The sequence below is a fragment of the Antechinus flavipes genome, chromosome 5 (genome assembly GCF_016432865.1).
Source record: "Antechinus flavipes isolate AdamAnt ecotype Samford, QLD, Australia chromosome 5, AdamAnt_v2, whole genome shotgun sequence".
Lineage (NCBI taxonomy): Eukaryota > Metazoa > Chordata > Mammalia > Dasyuromorphia > Dasyuridae > Antechinus > Antechinus flavipes.
This window is the reverse complement of record NC_067402.1, coordinates 131,269,236-131,295,107: the sequence shown is the minus strand read 5'-3', so window position 1 is coordinate 131,295,107 and position 25,872 is coordinate 131,269,236.

The window sequence follows — 25,872 nt, the reverse complement described above, 5'->3', positions numbered from 1 at the left end:
ATCTTTCAAAAGTCTGTATGAATAATTCTGAAATGGCTCAAGAATTCAGTGGCTCTTTTTTTTCATTTTTTGAATTTTTTCATTTTCATTAGGATCAGTTCAATTCAATTATATTCATTAGTTATTTATTAAGTGCCTACTTTGTTGTTGTATCCTCACTGGCAGAAACTAAAAATATAAAGATAAAATAAAATAAAACTCACTCTCAAGGAATTTACTAAAGACACATTAGTTGCATAGCCAACATTGTCAGGGTTTTCAAAGAACCTGGATCAGCATCAATCATGGCATCAACTACATTTGTGTGACTCCTTTATTCATATATAGAGGGAGACCTGAATTAGCAGGACCTTAAGACCTCCTCCTTCTCCCTGCTTCCACCCCATGTCACATATCTTTATGCACAGAAGTAGTAAGGTTTTATCCTTTTCATTTGTTCTTTTCTGCCATAGGTTCAGGGAATGGAGTCTATGGTCTCATTGGGAGTATAATGAACAGGATCTGTGAGTGTAGGAATTCAGTACCAATGTTATTCTAACACAACTGTATCATTCTAAGGAACCAGTGTCCCCAGAAAGCAAGGGCTCACCAAGGGTCCCTGGACTTCAGCCTTGTTTCAACTTGAATTTGGTGCAATCAGTGCTGTTTAGCAGCTGAACTAATCTATAAATCTATTTCCTGTCCCTAACTCTAACTCCTCCTCTTCCACCAGACTGAGGTGGCATATATACAGAATTAAACTTCAAAAGGCAGAAGAAATGTTTGAACTTTGTTCTGACTACATCTTTGCAGTAAATATTCCTTTGGGGAGGAAAAAAAACCAACTATCTGATATTAAATGATTAAATGGAAATGAGGTCCTCCTTAACGAGCCTCTGAAAATGCAGGAAATACGGTCAACAGTAACTCTAGCTAACTACAGAGAAAATAATCCATTTGCCTTAAGATGTCTGAGATCCAATAGTACTTAGCTTTTATAGACATGCCCTTTATCTACATATGGAAATACTTCTGTTCAGCAGGACATTAGCCAAATCTGAGGAGCACTGATCCCATCTGGGTAGGACCATTTATTTTCTTAGGTGAATAGAAAGCCATACCAGTGTAGCTAGAGGACTGGAGAAAGCTGAACACAATTTAAGTCTTGCTCTATTCTCAGCAAATCAAGACCTGGCTTTGCTGCCCTTTAGGGACAATCTAACCTAATCCTTACGATGGGGCAGAATGAAAAAAGCCTGATAGATACTGAACCTGTCATAAACTGCTTAATAAATATTGAATCTAATTGAATTTTTGTTGAACAGGCCTGTTACAAAGATATTCTTTATATTAAACTAAGAACTACTTTCTACAACTTCCATAAATTGTTATTAGTTTTATCTTCTGAAGTCAATTAAAACAAATCCAACTTCTCTTCCATATCATAGGGAGATGACAAAGAAAAGTTTTCTCTAATAATAATAATATCAATAATAATGTTGATATATGGTATTTACTGTAGACCAGGCATTGTGCCAAAGGCTTACTTTACAAAATATATTTGTAAATGATATTTACAAGGGGCAGCTAGATAGCACAGTGGTTAGAGCACCAGCCTTGAAGTCAGGAAGACCTGAGTTCAAATCTGCACTCAGTCACTTTAACATTTCCTAGCTGTGTGACCCTGGGCAAGTCACTTAACCCCAATTGTCTCAGGGAAAAAAAATGATATTTACAAACATTATTTCAGTCAGACTTCACAATAACCATGTTACAGTTGAAGAAACTGAAGCACAGATTAAGGGATTTTCTTGCCCAAGGTTATACCATGTCTCATAGAGATCTGAATTCAGGTCCTTCTGGCTCTGGTCCCAGGTCTCTCTCTCCCCCTCAGTTCTCACTCCTGTCTCCTAACATTGACCTAGTGATGACCTTTGAATTTCAAAATGTCAAAAGATCTGGAAGTATTTTGGCATTTCTAGCAGGACCCCTGGGATAATAATAGCTAACAACAGCATTTATATCAGGCTCTGAAAGACTCGATGAGAACAACTTAGATGCTAAGGAAAAGTAGTTTCAGGACTCTACAATGGCACTGATTCTCAGAGCCCCGGTAAAAAAAAATGATACCAAAAGGGAGCTTTAAGAAATCAATAAGGACAGAAAATGATCCCCTTGGAACTTAGAGATCCCTGTGTTTACCATTTGGTCACATAAGTTAAGTTTGATCTCATTCTCCCTAAGTATCATGTATGTTTAATGTCTTTCTACTGTCTCCTGTCTGAAGGGTCTGTTTCTGTAAAAACTGTTTTTTCTCTACCTGCTTTATAAACACCCTTTCAAAAAACTGGCTTAAGTCTGACAGATAATCAAAGAGGAACTCTGTGGCAAAGGAGCATAATTAACAGAAACCCTATTAACTCGGGTTGTCCCCCCAACTCTGGAGGTATAGTAATAATGTCCCCTTTGTAGTCCCAACCTGTAAAAGAGAATGGAAATTGGGAAGTGATCCCAGAAAGGTATCCCACTTTACATCTAAAATGATGGGTTCATTTTTTCGTTTTTTCCCCTCCCTCCTTCCTCCCCCCCCCAAGATGGCAAGCAGTCCTCTATATGTTAAATATGTTGCAGTATATCCTAGATACAATACATATTTGCAGAACCGAACAGTTCTCCCACTGCACAGGGAGAGCTGAATACAGAAGGTAAAAATAACTCGGGAAGAAAATCAAAAATCAAATAGTTCACATTCATTTCCCAGTATTCCTTCTTTGGGTGTAGCTGTTTCTGTCCATCATTTATCCAATGAAACTCAGTTAAGTCTCTTTGTCAGAGAAATCCACTTCCATCAGAATACATTCTCATACAATATCGTTGTCGAAGTGTATAATGATCTCCTGGTTCTGCTCATCTCACTTAGCATCAGTCCATGTAGGTCTCTCCAAGCCTCTCTGTATTCATCCTGCTGGTCATTCCTTACAGAGCAATAATATTCCATAACATTCATATACCACAATTTACCCAGCCATTCTCCAATTGATGGGCATCCATTCATTTTCCAGTTTCTAGCCACTACAAACAGGGCTGCTACAAACATTTTGGCACATACCGGTCCCTTTCCCTTTTTTAGTATCTCTTTGGGGTATAAGCCCAATAGAAACACTGCTGGATCAAAGGGTATGCACAGTTTGATAACTTTTTGGGCATAATTCCAGATTGCTCTCCAGAATGGCTGCATTCGTTCACAATTCCACCAACAATGCATCAGTGTCCCCGTTTTCCCGCATCCCCTCCAACATTCATCATTATTTTTTCCTGTCATCTTAGCCAATCTGACAGGTGTGTAGTGATATCTCAGAGTTGTCTTAATTTGCATTTCTCTGATCAATAGTGATTTGGAACACTCTTTCATGTGAGTGGTAATAGTTTCAATTTCTTCATCTGAAAATTGTCTGTTCATATCCTTTGACCATTTATCAATTGGAGAATGGCTTGATTTTTTATAAATTTGAGTCAGTTCTCTATATATTTTGGAAATTAGGCCTTTATCAGAACCTTTAATTGTAAAGATGTTTTCCCAGTTTGTTGCTTCCCTACTAATCTTGTTTGCATTCGTTCTGTTTGTACAAAGGCTTTTTAATTTGATATAATCAAAATTTTCTATTTTGTGATTGGTAATGGTCTCTAGTTCATCTTTGGTCACAAATTTCTTTCTCCTCCACAAGTCTGAGAGATAAACTACCCTATGTTCCTCTAATTTATTTATAATCTCGTTCTTTATGCCTAGGTCATGGACCCATTTTGATCTTATCTTGGTATGTGGTGTTAAGTGTGGGTCCTTGCCTAATTTCTGCCATACTAATTTCCAGTTATCCCAGCAGTTTTTATCAAATAATGAAATCTTATCCCAAAATTTAGAATCTTTGGGTTTGTCAAACACTAGATTGCTATAGTTGACTATTCTGTCTTGTGAACCTAACCTTTTCCACTGATCAACTAATCTATTTCTAAGCCAATACCAAACGGTTTTGGTGACTGCTGCTTTATAATATAATTTTAGATCAGGTACAGCTAGACCACCTTCATTTGATTTTTTTTTCATTAATTCCCTTGATATTCTCGACTTTTTATTGTTCCATATGAATTTTGTTGTTATTTTTTCTAAATCATTAAAATATTTTCTTGGAAGTCTGATTGGTATAGCACTAAATAAATAGATTAGTTTAGGGAGTATTGTCATCTTTATTATATTCGCTCGGCCTATCCAAGAGCACTTAATATTTTTCCAGTTATTTAAGTCTGACTTTATTTGTGTGAAAACTTTTTTGTAATTTTGCTCATATAATTCCTGACTTTCCTTTGGTAGGTAGATTCCCAAATATTTTATGCTATCAACAGTTATTTTGAATGGAATTTCTCTTTGTATCTCTTGCTCTTGGATTTTGTTGGTGGTGTATAAGAATGCTGAGGATTTATGGGGATTTATTTTGTATCCTGCTACTTTGCTAAAATTATGAATTATTTCTAGTAGCTTTTTAGTAGAATCTCTGGGGTTTTCTAGGTATACCATCATATCATCTACAAAGAGTGATAATTTGGTTTCCTCATTGCCTACTCTAATTCCTTTAATATCTTTCTCAACTCTTATTGCTGAGGCTAGTGTTTCTAATACAATATTGAATAATAATGGTGATAGTGGGCAACCTTGCTTCACTCCAGATCTTACTGGGAAAGGTTCCAGTTTTTCCCCATTGCATATGATGCTTACTGAAGGTTTAAAATATATGCTCCTAACTATTTTAAGGAAAAGTCCTTTTATTCCTATGCTCTCAAGTGTTTTTATTAGGAATGGCTGTTGGATTTTATCGAATGCTTTTTCTGCATCTACTGAGATGATCATATGGTTTTTGTTTGGTTGGTTGTTGATATAGTCAATTATGTTAATAGTTTTCCTAATATTGAACCAGCCCTGCATTCCTGGTATAAATCCTACTTGGTCATAGTGTATTATCCTGGGGATGATTTTCTGTAATCTTTTTGCTAATATTTTATTTAAGATTTTAGCATCAATATTCATTAGGGAGATTGGTCTATAATTTTCTTTCTCTGTTTTCAGCCTACCTGGTTTAGGTATCAGTACCATATCTGTGTCATAAAAGGAGTTTGGTAGGACTCCTTCAATCCCTACTTCTTCAAATAGTTTATTTAGCATTGGAGTTAATTGATCTTTAAATGTTTGATAGAATTCAGATGTAAATCCATCTGGTCCTGGGGTTTTTTTCTTAGGGAGTTGATTGATAGTTTGTTCTATTTCTTTTTCTGAGATAGGAGTGTTTAGGATATTTACTTCTTCCTCTGTTAGTTTAGGCAAGTTATATTTTTGGAGGTATTCTTCTATTTCATTTAAGTTGTCGAATTTATTGGCGTAAAGTTGGGCAAAGTAACTCCTAATTATTGCTCTAATTTCCTCTTTGTTAGTGGTGAGTTCTCCCTTTTCATTTTTAAGACTAACAATTTGATTTTCCTCTTTCCTTTTTTTAATCAGATTTACTAAGGGTTTGTCTATTTTGTTGGTTTTTTCATAGAACCAACTCTTAGTTTTATTAATTAATTCAATAGTTTTTTTACTTTCAATTTTATTGATCTCTCCTTTTATTCTTTGAATTTCAAGTTTAGTGTTTGATTGGGGGTTTTTAATTTGTTCCTTTTCTAGCATTTTTAGTTGCAAGCCCAATTCATTGACCTTCTCTTTCTCTATTTTATACAAATAGGCCTCTAGAGATATGAGATTTCCCCTTATTACCGCTTTGGCTGCATCCCATACATTTTGGTATGATGTCTCCTTATTATCGTTTTCTTGGATGAAGTTATTAATTATGTCTATAATTTGCTGTTTCACCCAATCATTCTTTAGTATGAGATTATTTAGTTTCCAATTATTTTTTGGTCTACTTTCCTGTGGCTTTTTATTGACTGTAATTTTCAATGCATCATGGTCTGAAAAGGATGCATTCACTATTTCTGCCTTACTGCATTTGAGTTTGAGGTTTTTATGTCCTAATATATGGTCAATTTTTGTATAAGTTCCATGAACTGCTGAAAAGAAGGTGTACTCCTTTCTGTCCCCATTACATTTTCTCCAGAGATCTATCATATCTAATTTTTCTAGTATTCTATTTATCTCTTTGACTTCTTTCTTATTTATTTTGTGGTTTGATTTATCTAATTCTGAGAGTGCAAGGTTGAGATCTCCCACTATTATAGTTTTACTGTCTATTTCTTCTTGCAGCTCTCTTAATTTCTCTTTTAAGAATTTAGATGCTACACTACTTGGTGCATATATGTTTAATATAGATACTTCTTCATTATTCATTCTACCCTTTAGCAAGATATAGTGCCCTTCCTTATCTCTTTTGATTAGATCAATTTTGCTTTAGCTTGATCTGAGATCAGGATGGCTACCCCTGCTTTTTTGGCTTCACCTGAAGCATAGTAGGTTTTGCTCCAACCTTTTACCTTTAACCTGCATGTATCACCCCGCTTCAGGTGTGTTTCCTGTAAACAACATATTGTAGGATTCTGGCTTTTAATCCATTCTGCTAACCGCTTCCTCTTTATAGAGGAGTTTACCCCGTTCACATTTATGGTTAAAATGACCAATTCTGTATTACTTGCCATCTTGTTAACCCCGGTTTATGCTTTTCTCCCTTCTTACTCCCTTACCCCCCTTCCCAGTATTAAGCTTGTGAGCACCACTTGCTTCTCACAGCCCTCCCTTTTTTAGTATCCCTCCCTCCCCCTTAGAGTTCCCCCCCCAATTTACCCCTTTCCCTCCCAGATACTGTATTCCCTTCCACTTAGCTTATTCCTTCCCTTTTCACTTTTCCCTTCTCACTTTTCAGTGAGGTGGGAGAAGTTTCACCATAGATTGAATATGTCTAAAATTCTTCTCTTAATGCCAATTCTGAAGGCAGTAAAATACTCACTATATTCATCCCTCTCCATTTTTTCTCTCAGATATACTAGGTTTTCTTTGCCTCTTCATGAAATGACTAATCATTATATCTAGATTGAAAAAAGAGAAAAGAAAGTAGAATCTAAATAAGAATAATGGATTAAGAGAAAGGGAAGGAGTTAAGGTATTAAAAGTCACAGTAGTTTCAGAGATCTCAGAATCTACAATAGCTAAAAAGGATTTAGAGTGCATTTCCTCCATTTACCTGGCCAGTGATTCCATTCTACATCATTCCCCAACAAATGGTAGTCTACTTTCTGCTTGAAGACTTCCAATGAAGTGTGATTAAATTTCAAATGGAAATTCACTATTTTCTAAGACAACCCATTCTATCTTTCAAAAGTCTGTATGAATAATTCTGAAATGGCTCAAGAATTCAATGGCTCTTTCTTTTCATTTTTTGAATTTTTTCATTTTCATTAGGATCAGTTCAATTCAATTATATTCATTAGTTATTTATTAAGTGCCTACTTTGTTGTTGTATCCTCACTGGCAGAAACTAAAAATATAAAGATAAAATAAAATAAAACTCACTCTCAAGGAATTTACTAAAGACACATTAGTTGCATAGCCAACATTGTCAGGGTTTTCAAAGAACCTGGATCAGCATCAATCATGGCATCAACTACATTTGTGTGACTCCTTTATTCATATATAGAGGGAGACCTGAATTAGCAGGACCTTAAGACCTCCTCCTTCTCCCTGCTTCCACCCCATGTCACATATCTTTATGCACAGAAGTAGTAAGGTTTTATCCTTTTCATTTGTTCTTTTCTGCCATAGGTTCAGGGAATGGAGTCTATGGTCTCATTGGGAGTATAATGAACAGGATCTGTGAGTGGTAGGAATTCAGTACCAATGTTATTCTAACACAACTGTATCATTCTAAGGAACCAGTGTCCCCAGAAAGCAAGGGCTCACCAAGGGTCCCTGGACTTCAGCCTTGTTTCAACTTGAATTTGGTGCAATCAGTGCTGTTTAGCAGCTGAACTAATCTATAAATCTATTTCCTGTCCCTAACTCTAACTCCTCCTCTTCCACCAGACTGAGGTGGCATATATACAGAATTAAACTTCAAAAGGCAGAAGAAATGTTTGAACTTTGTTCTGACTACATCTTTGCAGTAAATATTCCTTTGGGGAGAAAAAAAACCAACTATCTGATATTAAATGATTAAATGGAAATGAGGTCCTAGTTAACGAGCCTCTGAAAATGCAGGAAATACGGTCAACAGTAACTCTAGCTAACTACAGAGAAAATATTCCATTTGCCTTAAGATGTCTGAGATCCAATAGTACTTAGCTTTTATAGACATGCCCTTTATCTACATATGGAAATACTTCTGTTCAGCAGGACATTAGCCAAATCTGAGGAGCACTGATCCCATCTGGGTAGGACCATTTATTTTCTTAGGTGAATAGAAAGCCATACCAGTGTAGCTAGAGGACTGGAGAAAGCTGAACACAATTTAAGTCTTGCTCTATTCTCAGCAAATCAAGACCTGGCTTTGCTGCCCTTTAGGGACAATCTAACCTAATCCTTACGATGGGGCAGAATGAAAAAAGCCTGATAGATACTGAACCTGTCATAAACTGCTTAATAAATATTGAATCTAATTGAATTTTTGTTGAACAGGCCTGTTACAAAGATATTCTTTATATTAAACTAAGAACTACTTTCTACAACTTCCATAAATTGTTATTAGTTTTATCTTCTGAAGTCAATTAAAACAAATCCAACTTCTCTTCCATATCATAGGGAGATGACAAAGAAAAGTTTTCTCTAATAATAATAATATCAATAATAATGTTGATATATGGTATTTACTGTAGACTAGGCATTGTGCCAAAGGCTTACTTTACAAAATATATTTGTAAATGATATTTACAAGGGGCAGCTAGATAGCACAGTGGTTAGAGCACCAGCCTTGAAGTCAGGAAGACCTGAGTTCAAATCTGGACTCAGTCACTTTAACATTTCCTAGCTGTGTGACCCTGGGCAAGTCACTTAACCCCAATTGTCTCAGGGGAAAAAAATGATATTTACAAACATTATTTCAGTCAGACTTCACAATAACCATGTTACAGTTGAAGAAACTGAAGCACAGATTAAGGGATTTTCTTGCCCAAGGTTATACCGTGTCTCATAGAGATCTGAATTCAGGTCCTTCTGGCTCTGGTCCCAGGTCTCTCTCTCCCCCTCAGTTCTTACTCCTGTCTCCTAACATTGACCTAGTGATGACCTTTGAATTTCAAAATGTCAAAAGATCTGGAAGTATTTTGGCATTTCTAGCAGGACCCCTGGGGTAATAATAGCTAACAACAGCATTTATATCAGGCTCTGAAAGACTTGATGAGAACAACTTAGATGCTAAGGAAAAGTAGTTTCAGGACTCTACAATGGCACTGATTCTCAGAGCCCCGGTAAAAAAAAATGATACCAAAAGGGAGCTTTAAGAAATCAATAAGGACAGAAAATGATCCCCTTGGAACTTAGAGATCCCTGTGTTTACCATTTGGTCACATAAGTTAAGTTTGATCTCATTCTCCCTAAGTATCATGTATGTTCAATGTCTTTCTACTGTCTCCTGTCTGAAGGGTCTGTTTCTGTAAAAACTGTTTTTTCTCTACCTGCTTTATAAACACCCTTTCAAAAAACTGGCTTAAGTCTGACAGATAATCAAAGAGGAACTCTGTGGCAAAGGAGCATAATTAACAGAAACCCTGTTAACTCGGGTTGTCCCCCCAACTCTGGAGGTATAGTAATGATGTCCCCTTTGTAGTCCCAACCTGTAAAAGAGAATGGAAATTGGGAAGTGATCCCAGAAAGGTATCCCACTTTATATCTAAAATGATGGGTTCAGAACAGTGGATAATTTTATACCTCTCAAATTGGCAAAGATGATAGGAAAAAAATAATGACAAATTTTGGAAAGGATGTGGGAAAACTGGGATAAATGTTGGTGGAGCTGTGGAATGATCCATCTATTCTGAAGAGCAGTGTGGAACTATGCCCAAAGGGCTATAAAGCTGTGCATACCCTTTGATCCAGCAGTGTGTCTTTACTGGGTCTGTATCCCAAAGATATCATAAAGGAGGGAAAGGGACCCCCATGTGCAAAAATGTTTGTAGCAACCCGTCTTATAGTGACAAGAATTGGAAATCGAATGGTTGCCCCTCAATTGGGTAATGGGTAAATAAGCTACGCTGGGTAAATGTAATGGAATATTATTATTCTATAAGATTTCTTGAACAGGCTTTTCTGGAAAAGTCTGGAAAGATTTATATGAACTGATGTTAAATGAAATGTGCAGAACCAAGAGAATATTGTATATAGTAACAACAAGATTATATGATGATCAATTATGATGGTTTTGGCTCTTCTCAATAGTGCAGTAGTTCAAGGCAATTCTAATAGACTTAGAATGGAAAATGCCATCCACATCCAGTGAGAGAATTATGAAGACTGAAAGTGGATCAAAGCATAGTATTTTCACCTTTTTTGTCTGTTTTTTTCTTATGTTTTTTTCCCTTTTGATCTGATTTTTCTTATACAACACAACAAATATGGAGATATGACAGTACAACAAAGTGGATAGAGAGCTGATCTCAAAAGTCAGAAACAAAGAGGTTCAAATTCTATCTCTTACATGTACCACCTGAGGAATCCTGGACAAGTCACTTAAGTACTTAGTGTCCCAGGTATCTCAGCTTCAGGGAAGGTATTGATATGATTTGGTTCTTACTGGAAATTCCCTATACCAATAAAATTATATCTGGCCCTCCCCAAAAAAATATTGATGGTAACTATAACTTTAAAAAAATTGATAATCGATCACTTGATCAATAAGCATCTATTACATGGCTAATATAGGGCAGGTATTGTTAGGTCTATATATGCAAAGATAAAAATCAAACAGTCCCTTCTCTTAAGGAGCTTACTCTCTATCAGAGGAGACAAAATATATCTGTACAAGTACATAACGAATAAGCATAAGGCAAATATAAGTTAGTTTGGGAAGAGAAGACTAGAAACTGGTGAGAACAGGAAAGACCTTGGCTAGAAGATGGAATGTAAATCAGGAAAAAAAATACAGAATTCTATGATAGGGAGAATGAAGGGAAGGTACATTACAGGTTTGGGGGATAGCCAATATAAAAACATGTAGATATGTCTTACGTAAGAAGTATCCTGTAGGTCAAAAAAAATAAGAACAGTTTAATTGAAAATTAATTCAGAAGAGGAGTAATGATGAGATTAGAAAGTTAATGTTGAACCAGATCTCTGCATCCACAATTTCACATAAATTGATTACATATCTTCTCTTTAAGATACTTTTTTAGGAATCACAGATTTGAAATTGTTTTGTCCACCAATGAAGCACATTAAAAACCTCATGCCAAAAAAAAAAAAAAAGCCTCTATTCTCTAAGTCATGTAATTTGAAAGCTTAAATTAATTATTTCTTCCCTTTTCTGACAGAGACTAGTCTGTGATGATAAAAAAAAAGGCCTACATTTTAAAGGACTTTAGTATTTCAACTAATGGAAATACTTGAAAAACCTATCAAAGTGTTACAGAACATAAGAAATATCTCCAATTGTACAGAAACATTTCTTCATTATGCTTTACACACAATTTTGCTAGACTGCTTATTTTAATTAGAGCAGAACTCTAGCTTCTGCTCATTGGTTTAGCATGAGCAATAAAATGAAGTTTATTTAATTTTCTAAAATAAGTAAAGCAGAGTAAAGTTAATTAAAAGTTAATTACAGAATAATGAATCATATACCCTCGCTGTGCCAGGGTTGCCCAGATGATTAGAGGCTGTCCTTTCTGAATTCTTTCACACCCACAGAAGAAGGGTTTCCCCCACAGTCAGCATAAGAGATTTTATTTGGATTGTTCACTCCAAATGACCTGTTCATTGCCTATTTTCAGAATGAAGTCTTTGCGAACACACACACACACACACACACACACACACACGTACATACACACATCCCTTCCTGATTTGTCTTCCCTAGGCATAATTTTCATTTAGACTCTTGATTGGCTTTTAAATTTGACAGAATATACCTATAAAATTTGTTAGTAATTGTTTCATTTCCCACAATGGCATGTGTAGTTAACCTTGAAAGACTGATTGGGTGTTCCTTGCACTAAACCCAACCTTTGCTGGCATTACAAAGGTCACAGAACTCTTCTTGCTGAACCTGTATCTTTATAAATAAAGAGCTCTGAACATAACTGGAATTAGAATGCCTTACTGCTCATTAATTCATCATTAAAAAGATGTTAACTAATCATTCTTTATAAGACTCTGGTGTAAAGAATTTTCTGGCATGAATATCCCTTAGCTTGAAACTTGGAACTTGAAACCATTTTTAAAAAGAGAGAGAAAAAACAGGATTGTTCATGTTTTTATGTTTGTAAGAGATGATACCATACTGCTCTCTCTTTCTCTTTTTCATTTAGCAAATGACTACCTTTAATAAGCATCCCATGTTGGAAAACTTCCTTGAATATGAATGATAGCCTATATTTTATGAAAAACTTGGTATAGGATGAAGAGAGTGTTTTCCTCCAAATTTTAATTTGTCATTTATTTAATTATATAAAGGCACCAAGAAACTGTAACGTGTGCAATGGCCATATCCCCATCTTAGCAGATGGGCTAAACCAGGTTGAAGGTAACTGACAAGTCTGGACCCCATTGGGGAGACTTCCCCTAGCAGAATGGGGGGATGAGAACAGTTTGTTCAGCAGTCTTGAAGATGGCTATGCAAGCACTGTGGAGCACTTAGAGCTTGGACATTGAAGACACCCACATCATCCACTGCATCCCCAGAGTCCTAAGTCATTCTGGCTGTTGTCTTCCAAGAGAATGGCGCTGATGACTGAGCAACTATGCTTCATTTACATCCAAATCTAGGGCTGATCATCACCTGGGATGTCACTGGTCCTTTTTGAAAACAAAGAATGAAGAACATCTCATTATATGAGGGGAAAATATACAATGAATATTGCTGGTCACTATAACTTAAGAAAAAAAATTGATAATTAATCAATAAGCATCCATTACATGGCTAATATAGAGCAGGTATTGTTAGATGCTATATATGCAAAGATAAAAATCAAACAGTCCCTTCTCTTAAGGAGCTTACCTTCTATCAGAGGAGACAAAATATATCTGTACAAGTACATAATGAATAAATATAAAGCAAATACAAGTTAGTTTGGGAAGAGAAGGACTAGAAACTGGTGAGAACAGGAAAGACCTAGGCTAGAAGATAGAACTTGAGCTAAATCAGGAAAAAAATACAGAATTTTCATGCAACATGAACCCACTGTGTTTATTATGATATCTAGTCACAAGTAATAAATCCTAACTCAAGGACTTGTTAACTGTATTTCTGTGCAAAAGTTGCTCATCTTCTCTTAGCCTGTTTCCTCATCAGTAAAATTGGAGTTTAATGATAAGATCCATCTAACAAAGTTTTATGAGGATAAAAGAAGATGATGTGTGTAAAGTATTTTGTAAGCCTTATGGTACTATGTAAATACTAGTTAGTATAATGACAATAACATAAAGATAATTATATTAAAATATAAAATATATTATAAAATGATGCCTTAAATATGTGTTTTGTAAACTGGAATGCTATATAAACATTAGTTGCCCTAATTATTAATTATAACTTTTATAAAATTATTATCATTTTATAAACTATTTTGTCCAAGTACATGAATTTATCATTGAATTTAACCTTCATTATTTTATTGTTTTCATTTTTTATGTAATTCAGAAAGAAATAGTCCTTACAAATTACTCCTACAGTTATTCTTTCATATTTTTTGTTCAGACTGTTGCACTGGTGGATAAAATAACTGCTTTTCATAATTTTATAAAAGTATTAGAATATAAGTTTATCAGTTGGTAAGCTCACTGACAGACTTTTCAGGACAGTGTAATTATGAGAAATCTCATACTCTCACTATTCTCACATGATTTTTATATCTTCTGTGATACTGTATTTTAAAAGCTTTCTCTTCTGTTTAGCTTGGATATTATAAGTATTTGGCATGAAAATATATATTAAAATATAATTCTTAAATTGTTAAGGATCATTGTTACATTTGAGTATTGTCTGGCTATTGTTTTTGTTTGTGATGATGGTCTAATTATAAAGCAGTTTATATGTTTGTCAAGGATACTTTGTAGCTCATGAATTTGTCATGTTAATATTTGAAACATAGAAATTTGATATATGCTTCTCAATACCAGGTCATATTTCCATCGTATTTGGTGACAAATTTTTGTAGCCTAGAATGATATATTTGTATGTTTTCTAACATACTTACATAAATTACATTGATAATAAGTCTGGGATGCCCAAATCCTGAATTGCCATCATAATTCCTTCCAATTCTGTTAGCAGATATATGATTCAGCTAATGTTCAGTGCTTCTTCATTGATATGTAGTTAGTTGAATATGTACAGACGTCATGTATGCAGAACTTTTGATTTCAGTCTTGGATCTTAGCCATCTCATAAATTCCATTTGAAGCAAAACACCATTGTTACATTCAAAAATTATAATGGCATGTATCTATCATCAGCCTTTAGTACTGCTAAATGAAGTGATGACTTTCAAGAATATTTCTTCAGGTTTTTCTCATGTACTTAGAAAATGTCTGTCATTTCGCTTCCATGTTAGCAAAGTAAACATTAATCTTTCTATAAATGCCTTAGAGTACTGGGCCATGTGTTGCATTGAGTTTTGGGAGAAACACTTGCCAAACATTGTATGATAAAATTTATACTTTTGAAAATATGTAGTGACTGGGATTGCATATATATATAGTACTGTTGTTGTTGCTAATAATAATAAACTTTCTACTTTCCACATAATTATTTTTATTATTATTTGAAAATTGAATGAGAAAAATAAATATATATCTCTCAAAATGGAGAGTTCATTTTAAGTTCATTTATATCTGTATCTATATATAAATTCAAGTCTATCCTCAAATACTTGTTAGCTTTGTGAGTAAGCCAAGTAATCTCTCTTTGCCTCAGTTTCTTCAGTTGTAAAATATGGATAAATTTTCATCTTAACAGAGTTGTTGGGGAAATCAAATAAGAAAATATTTATAAATGTGGTTAGTATGGTGCTTGGCACATAGTAGCCACTATGGAAATGTTTATTCTCCTTTTTAAAAGTCTTCAGAACTATTAGCTTTTTTTTTTAGCTTTTTTTTTAATGCATTTTTATAAATATCACAATAAAGTAGAGAAAGACTTCCATTCAATTGAATCTCCTCATTTATCTTGGAAATAAAGAACAATAGTTTGTCTCTCACCTTTCTTAGGAATTTCTTCCTACATATTATTAGAAGAATTTTTTTTTGAGCCGAGTCCTGAATAGAAACGAAATGGATGAAAGAGATCAGATACTAGACTTTTCTTTTTTAAGGGGGAATTTTTATTTTATTTTATGTCTTTAAATGTAATATTTTTTCACCAACTACATGTAAAATATTTTTTAACATTTTTTATTAATTTTGAGTTCCAAATTCTCTCCCACCCTTGTATTTCTTCCTCCCTCACTGATATGGCAAGCAATTTGATATGAGTTAACATGTGCAGTCATGCAAAACATTTCCATGTCAATCATTTTGTGAAAGAAATCACAGACCAAAAAAACAAAAAAAAAAAAATTAAAAAGTCTGCTTCAGTCTACATTCAGACTTCATCAGTTCTTTTGGGGGAGAAGGGTATCATTTTTCATTATAAGTCCTTCAGAATTGTCTTGAATGATTGTATTGCTAAAAATAGCTAAGTCATTCACAGTTAATCATCATACAACATTACTCTTACCATGTACAGTATTCTTGTGGTTTTGTTCACTTTGTTTTGCATTAGTTCATGTAAGGCTTTTCAAGTTTTTTCTGAGATCATCTTCCTTGCCATTTCTTATAATACAATAGTATTCTATCACAATCATATTATAACTTGTTCAACCATTCCCCAGGTGATGAGCATATCCTTCAATTTCCAATTCTTTGCCACTACAAAAAGAACTATTTAAATATTTTTGTGCATAGCATTTCTTTTTATTTTTGTATCTTATCTTTTTGAGATACAGACCTAGATAGTAGTATTACTACTCTCCAGTATTACTGGATCAAAGGAAATGCATGGTTTTATAGATCTTTGAATATAGTTCCAAATTGCTCTCCAAGAAAAGTTGATCAGTTCACAACTCCAACAATAGTACATCAGTGTCTCAATTTTCCTACAGTCCCTCCAACATTTCTCATTTTCTTTTTCTGTCAGCTTAGCCAATCTGATAGATATGAGGTGATATCAGAGAGGTTTTTTTTTTATTTGAATTTCTTTAATTCATAGTGATTTAGAGCATTTTTTTTTCATATGACCATAAATAGCTTTGGTTTTTCATCCTAAAAGTGCTTACTCATCTTCTTTAACCATTTATCAATTGGTTAATGACTTGTTTTTTTGTAAATTTGACTCCGTTTTCTATACACTTGAGAAATGATTCCTTCATCAAAGAAACTTGGTATAAATATTTTTCCACAATTATAATTCACATGTATTTCCTTCCATCCTATTTTACCTTTATTTATCCCAATTTCTCTCTCTTTCACCCTGTCCATCTTCAAAAGTGTTTTACTTCTGACTGTCACCACTCCCAATATACTCTTCTTTTCCTCGGCTTCTCTTATTGCTTCTCCCTCCTGGTTTCCTGTGGGGTAAGATCGATTTTTATATTCAATTGAGTGTGCATGTTATATCCTTTTTGAGCCAATTCTGGTAAATATAAGGTTCATGCATTCTTCCTCATCTCCCTCATCTTTCCCTCCAGTGTAAAAACTCTTTAATGCCTCTTTTATTTGAGATAATTTACCCCATTCTACCACTCTCTTTTCTCTTCTCCCCATTCATTCCTCTTGCTCAGCCTTTAATTTAATTTAATTTTTAAAAATATCATCCCCTCATATTCAACTGAAAAGTTGTTTAAAAGGACATATAAAAAGTTTTAAAAAGTGCTTCTCCCTTCAAGGTACATTTCTTTTTTTGAAAAATTAAAATAGGGGCAGCTAGGTAGTGCAGTGGATAGAGTACCAACCCTGAAGTCAGGAGGACCTGAGTTCAAATTTGACCTCAGACACTTAACACTTCCTAGCTGTGTGATCCTGGGCAAGTCACTTAACCCCAATTGCCTCAGCAAAATAAAAAATAAATATTTTAACTATATAATATTTCCAATTACATGTAAAGATGGTTTTCAGCATTCGTTTTTATAAGATTTTGAGTTCCCAATTTTTTTTCACCCACACTCTCTTACCTTCCCCCTCCCCATGCTAGCAAGCAATCTAATATAGGTTATATGTGTATATTCATTTTTGACATATTTCCATGTCATGTTGGGAAAGAAAAATCAGAACAAAAGGGAAAAACCATCACAAGAAAGAAAGAAAAAAATAGAAAACAAAAGAAAAATGAAGTGAAGATAGTATGGCTTGGATGCAGATACCATTTTCTGTCCAAAGTTTTGGAATTGCCTTCAACACTGAATTGCTGAGAATAGGTAAGTCTATCATACTTGATCATCACACAATCTTGCTGTTGCGGTGTACAATGCTTTATTGATTTTTCTCGCTTGACTTAGCATCAGTTCTTCTAAGTCCAGGCTTTTCTGAAATCAACCCGTTCATCATTTCTTATAGAACAATAATCATCTCTCTCTCTCTCTCTCTCTCTCTCTCTCTCTCTATATATATATATATATATATATATATATATATATATATATATATATATATATATATAAAATATTCCATTTCTTTTAAATACCATAACTTATTCAGCCATTCCTCAATTGATGGGCATGCACTCATTTTCCAGTTCTTTGCCACCACAAAAAGAGTGGCTACAAACATTTTTGCATATGTAGGTCCTTTTCCCCTCTTTTATGATCTCTTTGGAATACAAACCCAGTAGATACACTGCTGGATCAAAGGGTATGCACACTTGTATAACCACAAGATATTTCTCTTGCTTTTTTTCTTCTGTCTCCTTTATTTTATCATTTGCTTTCATGATTTCATTTACTGAGTAAGTACCCAAGGTTCATGTTGATTTAAGAAATATAAAAATATATACAACAATTTTGTTATTGAAGAAGTTGTAGTCTAATAAAGTAAAAGAAGATATGTCTACAAATAACTATAATACAAGTTAAATAAAGTATAGTAAGAAATACTATAAGAAATGCTTTAAGATTTCAAAGAAAAGACATTACTTTTGGTAGGAAACTTTAAAAGGGCTTTTTGGAACAGGTAGCATTTGAGCAAGTAAAGAATTGTTAGTAGTTAAATAAGTTAAAATTGTGGATGCCAGTAGAATAAACATTATAGAAAAAGTAAACTTTTCTCCAGTTCCCTCTCCCTAAATTTTGTCTCTCCTTTTTGCCTTATTCCTCTATAGATGTATAGAAGTTATTTCTCTTTAATTATAGTCTTTCTAGGCCCCAGTTTCTCCTTCTGTAAAATAAAAGAATCATAGAACTAGAGACAACAGGGACCTTGAAGATCCTCTAGTTCAATACTGTCATTTCACAAAGGGATCAATTCCCAGAGAGATTAAATAAGTGATCCAGCCAGGGTCTGAATTCAGATCCTTGGACTCCAGAGTTAATGTGCTCTTCAGTGCCCTACAACTAAACTAAATAATTTTATATTAAACATCAACCAGCTTGAATGTTCTTTGACTTATTTGCCTACTTTCTTTTTTATTGAATGATTTAATCTGTCATGCCTGAAAAAAAGAATTGACAGGTGTTAGCCTATGTTTTCTGAACACCAAAACATCTAGATCTAGGAAAGTTAAAAAGGCAGTCAATCACCCAAAAGGCTTTATTTATATGTGTTAAATAGATAGGTAATTGGATGGTGTGGATCCTCCCTTCCCTCACTTTTCACTGAGATACTCAATATCACATAGACACAATAATAGTCACGTTCATGAAAATGTATCTTGATCACCCAGTTCAGCCTTTTGGGTACCACAGTTAAAGGATGAACAACATGATGATAATAAAGGCAAACAAACTGACCATGTTGTGAAAGGACTTTTTGTACTTAATATTTCAGTTGTGTCTGCCTCTTTGTGACTTCATGGAGCATGGCATGTCAGTAGTGTGCGAGGGTTTTTCTTTGCAAACATACTGGAATAGTTTTGTTATTTCCTTCTCTAGTGGATTATGACAAAAAGAGGTTAAGTGATTTGCCTAGAGTCACATGACCAGTGAGAAGCTGAATTTGAAGTTCATAATTTCAGGACCCGTATTATGCACTGAGCTACCTCAGCCACCTCCCAAATTGGATTCATGCTGGGGCCTTCAGATTGGCAGTTTATTCCTGCTATCCATAGAAAGTTCTATTTTAAAATATTGTTTCCAGAAATTATAACCCATTTGGAGCCTGTGTTTGTCATTATGTATGCAGTAAATTCATATTTTGGCAAGTAATGATTAACATCAATGATTTCATGGCATCCAGTAGTGATGACAATAATTAAAAACCAATCAGAAATTAAATCACTGCCATTTTGTTACAAAACAAACAAAGCACTACCAATTTAGGCTAATTTTGGAGAAAGGCTAATTTTGATCCCTGATAGGTTCTGAATTAAAAAATGTTCTTCAAGTGCCACAAGATTCAACTGTGGTATATGAGAAAAAGCACAGAATTAAAAGCCTAAAGATTTGGGACCCCTGCCCAACTTTTGCCTATGTGATTTTCTTCTAGTTCTTCATCCTCACTGAACTACAGACTGATCCTCTATCAAATGGAGCTATTATACTAGACATAGATCCTATCTGGCTCTAAGATTATACAAATCAAAATATATTAGGTTCCAATGTTTACCCCTAAAATGATTTTTGCTATTTTGACTGATCAAAAATAGTCAGTAAACAATTAAATAACTTCTAAATGTTAGTTACTGATACATGCTAAAGATACAGAAAAAAGTAGAAGATAATCTCTGCTCTCAAATAAACTATCTACAAAATAAATTGGTAATAATCAAAAGAGGGAAAACAATAGAATTAAGGAAGGAATTGGGAAAGAGAAGAAGATGGGATATTAGTTGGAACTTGAAGGGATTCAGAGAGGCCAGGAGGCAGAGATGAAGAGGGATAATATAACATTCCAGGGATGGGGGATAACCAGTGAAAATGCAGGGAGTCAGGAGATGAAGTCACCAGGAGAGCAGTCTCTGAGTCATAGGGAAGTTTGGGGAAGGAGACATGTAAGGTATAAGAAAGCTGGGTTAATATATAAGTATATGTATGTATGACCTTGACATATACTAATAACTCACCAAACATGTTTCAGTGGAATGGGCTTCACAAATGTTTCTTGGGGTGTCTATTTATGTTCTACTTTCTGAACTTTTTCAGTATAATATCTTTCTTTCAGCTTTTCCATTATAATCAAGAGCTAGTGAAAAAGGAGACTTAAAACTCCCTTTCCTGGGACCCAATATCCTCATCTATAAATTTAGGAGCTTTAATTAGATGGCTTTTGGGGTTCCCTCCATATCTATAGGTATAAACATATGAAAGCTGTTTGGAGACTTGCTATGGTTAAGCTTTATAGTGACCAAAGTATATAGAAATGTCTTTAGCTTCTCCTCTGTGAATGTTATTTTTTTGATTCAAGAGAATACATAAACATTGGTTCAAAATTCTCACCTCAATCCAATTTAATTAGGCAAAAGTGAATTAGATATTTACTCTTTGTCAGACATTATGCTAAGTGCTTAGGAAATAAGGACAAGAATAAAACTATCATGAACAGCAAGGAATTTGTGCTAGAGTTTTATATGCATAATAAAGAAAACAAAACAAACAAAATGTCAGCAGTGGGAAATCAACAACAATAGCTATTATGGCAGAAAGCACTTGAACTGAACTTTGAAGAAAAGCAGGGATATTTGAGGAAGTGGAGGTGAGGAAGAAATGCATTCTAGATAGCATTGACCACCTGAACAAAGAAATGGTCCTTGAAACATACATTTGCCTCTACCTGGAGATATGAAAGATGGCCATCCTAGCACATTGTGGGTGGGATAGATAGAAAAGTGCAGAAAATACTTCATGCCATTTAAGAAATACTGTAAATTATATATGTATGTGTATATATACATATATATATTTGCATAGTATATTATAGTTGCAGCTTCACTAACTATGTGAAAATAAATCTAGATCCTAAGCTTCAAAGAAATAGGTTATATATAGATTATATTTTATAATGTGGTATAACACAGATTATAGAGAATTTATCCCCTGATATCTTTAACACCACTCAATAAATGAATGTCTATTAAAAAATCTAAATTCTTCATCCAATTTTTACTTAACCATTACCAAAAAAAAAAAAAAGGTTCAATTCAGGGGCAAAATAGGAAGTTGTTGTGATATAAAAGCAAAAAGCATCAGTGTTTTTCAAACTTCCCAAAAATAAATCCATTATCCATTACATATTAAGGAATTTTGCTTAGGAACTTGAAAGGGCTATTAACACAATGATGTAATTGTTAACAGATCCTTTCTCAATGTGCAGTTGCAGAAACAAAGAACTTCTGTTGTCTTCATTACCAGATAAGGAAGCACTCAAGCTTCTAAATCCAACTATAGCAGGAATTATGTGGCCCTGGTTTGCACTGTTGATTATGAATGAAATCTCTGTATAGGGCCAACAAGGCATACACATTTTAAAAAAGAATTAACTAAGGAACTATTAACTGGCACTTTGTAGAATAACATCTATGCTACAAGCCAGCAGTATTTCTTTATACTGTCTTTCTTAATTAAATCAACTTCTATTAATTTGCCTATTTATAGGCAAATTAATAGATTTGTTCACAGAATTTCAAAATTTTATAATAAACCCTACTCCCCTTGTAACCTCTCTAAGAAGTGCTAATCTAGCATCTGCTTAAAGACCAATGTAAGTGAAAATCCATAATTTACAAAGGCAATTAATTTCACTTTCAGACAATTCTAATTTTTATAAGTTTTTCCTTACCTAGAGCCTAAATTCTCCTAATTCATCCTTCAGGGGATCAAGCATAGCAAATCTGTATGGCAGAGACATTCAGATGCCTGAAAACTGGTATCATATCTCCTAGTTAGAAATATTTAATGAGATTATAATAACCCATATCTGTTGAAAGCCATTACTTTGGGGAGTAGGGGTAGCTTGAACTTGTGATTCCAGCAGTATAGAAAACTTCTGATGTTAAAAACTCTTTCAGTAATGAAGACTAGCAGCTTGTCTTCAACTTTTCCTAGATTTTCATTTCTTGGATTTAAATGGCTTACCCATAGTCATTTAACTAATATGTGTCTCACTGATATTAGAACTAAAGACTTCCTGATTCTAAACCCTATCATTCTGTCCATTTTGGCACTGAATGGGCTGAACCCAAATAAATAAACAAATATCATTTTGTTCAAGGTGCCATATTAAATAGGCATCGTTGAGCATATGGACTTTGGGGAAATTTGCAGCTCAATACAACCATAAAAATCTTCTCAAAAATGACATACTGTAAAGAAACTATTTAAAATAATCCTAAAAATATTAAGACCATATTTGAAAGGAATATGACAATGTATTAACAGTCAGTACTTGTCTTAGGAGTAGGAACTAACATGAAACTACCAGAGAAGAAGAGAAGAGCTAAGCACTTTTTCCTTAGTCTTAAAACAATAGAAAGAGGAAACCCAAGCTTCTCCTTTTTTTTCTTATTTGGAAGGTAAATGATAAAGATGAGGAGAATAAAGTAGATATCTGTCTTTCCCACCATTTCTGCCATAGTGATCATGCTTCCTCTTGCTTAGTTTCTGGGCCTTTTTTGCTCTTCTCTGTCTCAAGAGCTAGGGGTATTTCAAGTCTTGAAAAAGTATTTACTGGAGTTACCCCATTTCTCTCTTGTAGGACTGTCAGTTTTAAATGAAGATGGTCCTGCCCTATTAATAAAGAGTACTCTATAGCCACAATTCAATTATTATTAATTTTTAGCATCAACTCTTCTTCCAGGAAGGAACAGAGGAGGGTACAGATAAAGTACAAATACAATTACAAACAGCTAGAAGGAAACTAGATGTAAGCTTTTGATTCTGATATTGTCAGACCTCTTAAGCAAACTCCTCTTATAGGTAAGTTAATGATAGCAACTGTCATGCTTATCACATTATGTCTAAACAGGCAAACTACACTTCCTGCCATCTCCTTAGGTTCCTCTTCCACATGTGACCTGTCTTCATATCTTTTCATTATTCTCGTTGCCCTCTTCTGGTGCTTTTTTTTTAATGGGCTGCTTCTCACCTAAAATTACAAAGAACTAAATGCAGTATTACAAATACAACCTTACTGGGCAAAAGAATAGAAACAATTTTTCCCCTTACCTGCCCCCTACTTCATATCTGGAAACCATGTCTCTCTTATTGCAATTTTAAGGATAATATTAACTGTTTTGGTTGCAGTGCTACATTATTGACTGCTCTTGAATTGGAAACCCACCTAAACACCCTAAGTTTTTTTTCCACAGAAACTATTATCTAGCTACACATCCCTAATTGTGTATTTGGGGTAAAAAAATTCAAATTTATGGATATATGAATTTATACTTATCTCTAATCGGTGTCATCGAATGAGTTATCCTGTTCAAATATTTTTATATCCTGACTTTGTGACCCAACATATTTGTTTTTCCACCTAGTTTAATTCCCCTTGAAAATTTAACAAGAATTCCTTTCTGACCTCCTATAAAGCATTGATGAAAACATTGAAGAGCACAAGACCAAAGACTTAACCCACTAGCGTTTTCCCTCTAAATTCACATCAGTAAGAATGCGTGTCCATCAGGACTTAAAAACACATTTTTCTCACAACCAAGTCAGCCCTCTATCTACTCTACCACACTGCCCTTTAATATAAATGTTAGCAATGTCCTTATTATTCTTTCAGTCCACTCATTCAACCTGACTCTACTAATTACCACTACCAGCTAATATTTAATCTAATGCTTTAAGTTCTGCAAAAGGCAATATATACATTTCCCTTGAGTCTTACAACTCAAAGTTCATGAGATAAGTGTCTTTTGTGATTATGGATAAGTTCATGACCAAACAAGCTTTAGGTTATAGAATATAAAATGTTTAATTTTGATTACATGGAAGTTAAAAGTTTTTGCAAAACCATATCAGTATGGCTAAAATTAAAAAGGAAATAGTTAACTTGGAGAAAACCTTGGTATTATGCTTCTCTGACAAAAAGCAGATACCTAAGATACATAAAGAATTGATTCAATTATATAAGAATAACATGCATTCCCCAATAAATAAGTGGTTAAAGGAAATGAATAAGTATTTCTCAAAGGAAGAAATCCAAATGACTAATAGCCACTTAGGAAAAAAATACTTCAAAGAGAAATGAATATTAAAAAAAATCAAAAAAACTTCTGAGGTTCTACCTTACATATATCAGGTTAACAAACATGAAAAATGACAGTTTTTTGGATGGCTGCAGGAAAACATACACACTGGTGCACTGTGATTGGAGCTGTGAATGAGCCTAATCTTTCTGAAAAGTAAGTTATGACTATGCTCCAAACATCAGTAAACTGTGAGTACTCTGATGCTGTCTGGGTCTTTACTTCAAAGTTCGACAAAAGAGAAAAAACTCTAAGAGAAAAAAGCATTTATGATGGCATTTTTTATTGTAGCAAACATATGAACAAACTGGGGAGTACCCCTCAATTTGGGGAATGATTATATAAATGTAATGGAATATTATTGAAATATTAAAAAAAAAATACCAAAAAGAATAGAGTTGAATGAATTGATGCAGACTTAGGTGAATAAAACCAAGAGAACAATTTATTTAATAATGATATTTTAAAGAAGAAATAATTTTGAAGAGCTTTTAAGTACTCTATTGGAATGATCAACCACAATGCTAGAGAATCAGTGAGAATTTTTCTTACAGGGGGAGATGAACTCAAGTTTCAGAATGAGACAAGCCTTTTTGGACATGATAAATCTGTGAATTTGTTTTTCTTGAATAAGTTTATTTGCTTTAAGAATTACATTTTTTTTTCTTTTCGTATTTGATAGGGAGAAGAATCCTTGGGCCAAAAGGAGCTAGTGATATGGCCATCAAAAAAGAAAAAGAAAAAAAAATTTTAACTAATAAAAAAGGAGGGTCAGTGAAATTTGTTTTAAAATTCATAGAAGGAAATACAGATAAGCAAGACAGCTTTGAAAGTATTGAATTATTACCTATTTTTTAAAAACCAAGCTATATAACAGAAATTTGCATTTCACTTATAAAAACATTTAAAAGACTAAAAACAAGTTTTTAAATTTAGTGACTTTAATATTACAAATGAAAAAAATGGAGGCCCTAAAAGATTAAGTGCATTGACTAAGATCACACAGCTCTTACATGATAGATCTAGGAATTCACATTTTAATTTAAATGTAGCATTCTTTTTTCTGCCTCAGTTACATGTAAATAAGGATGTTTAATATTCATTTTTTTAAAAAAATTTGAATTCCAAATTCTCCCCCTCATTCCCTGACCTCCCTCTTCTTTGAGAAGGCAAGCAGTTTGATATAGATTATTCATGTGCAGCTATGTAAAACATTTATACATATTGGTTGGTGTTCTTTGTTCTCAAAAGTTTCCAAAATGTTAGGGACAAAATACAGTATGTCTGACTGTGGCTAGACCATTACCAACTTGGAGCACTCTACCACAGACTGGGC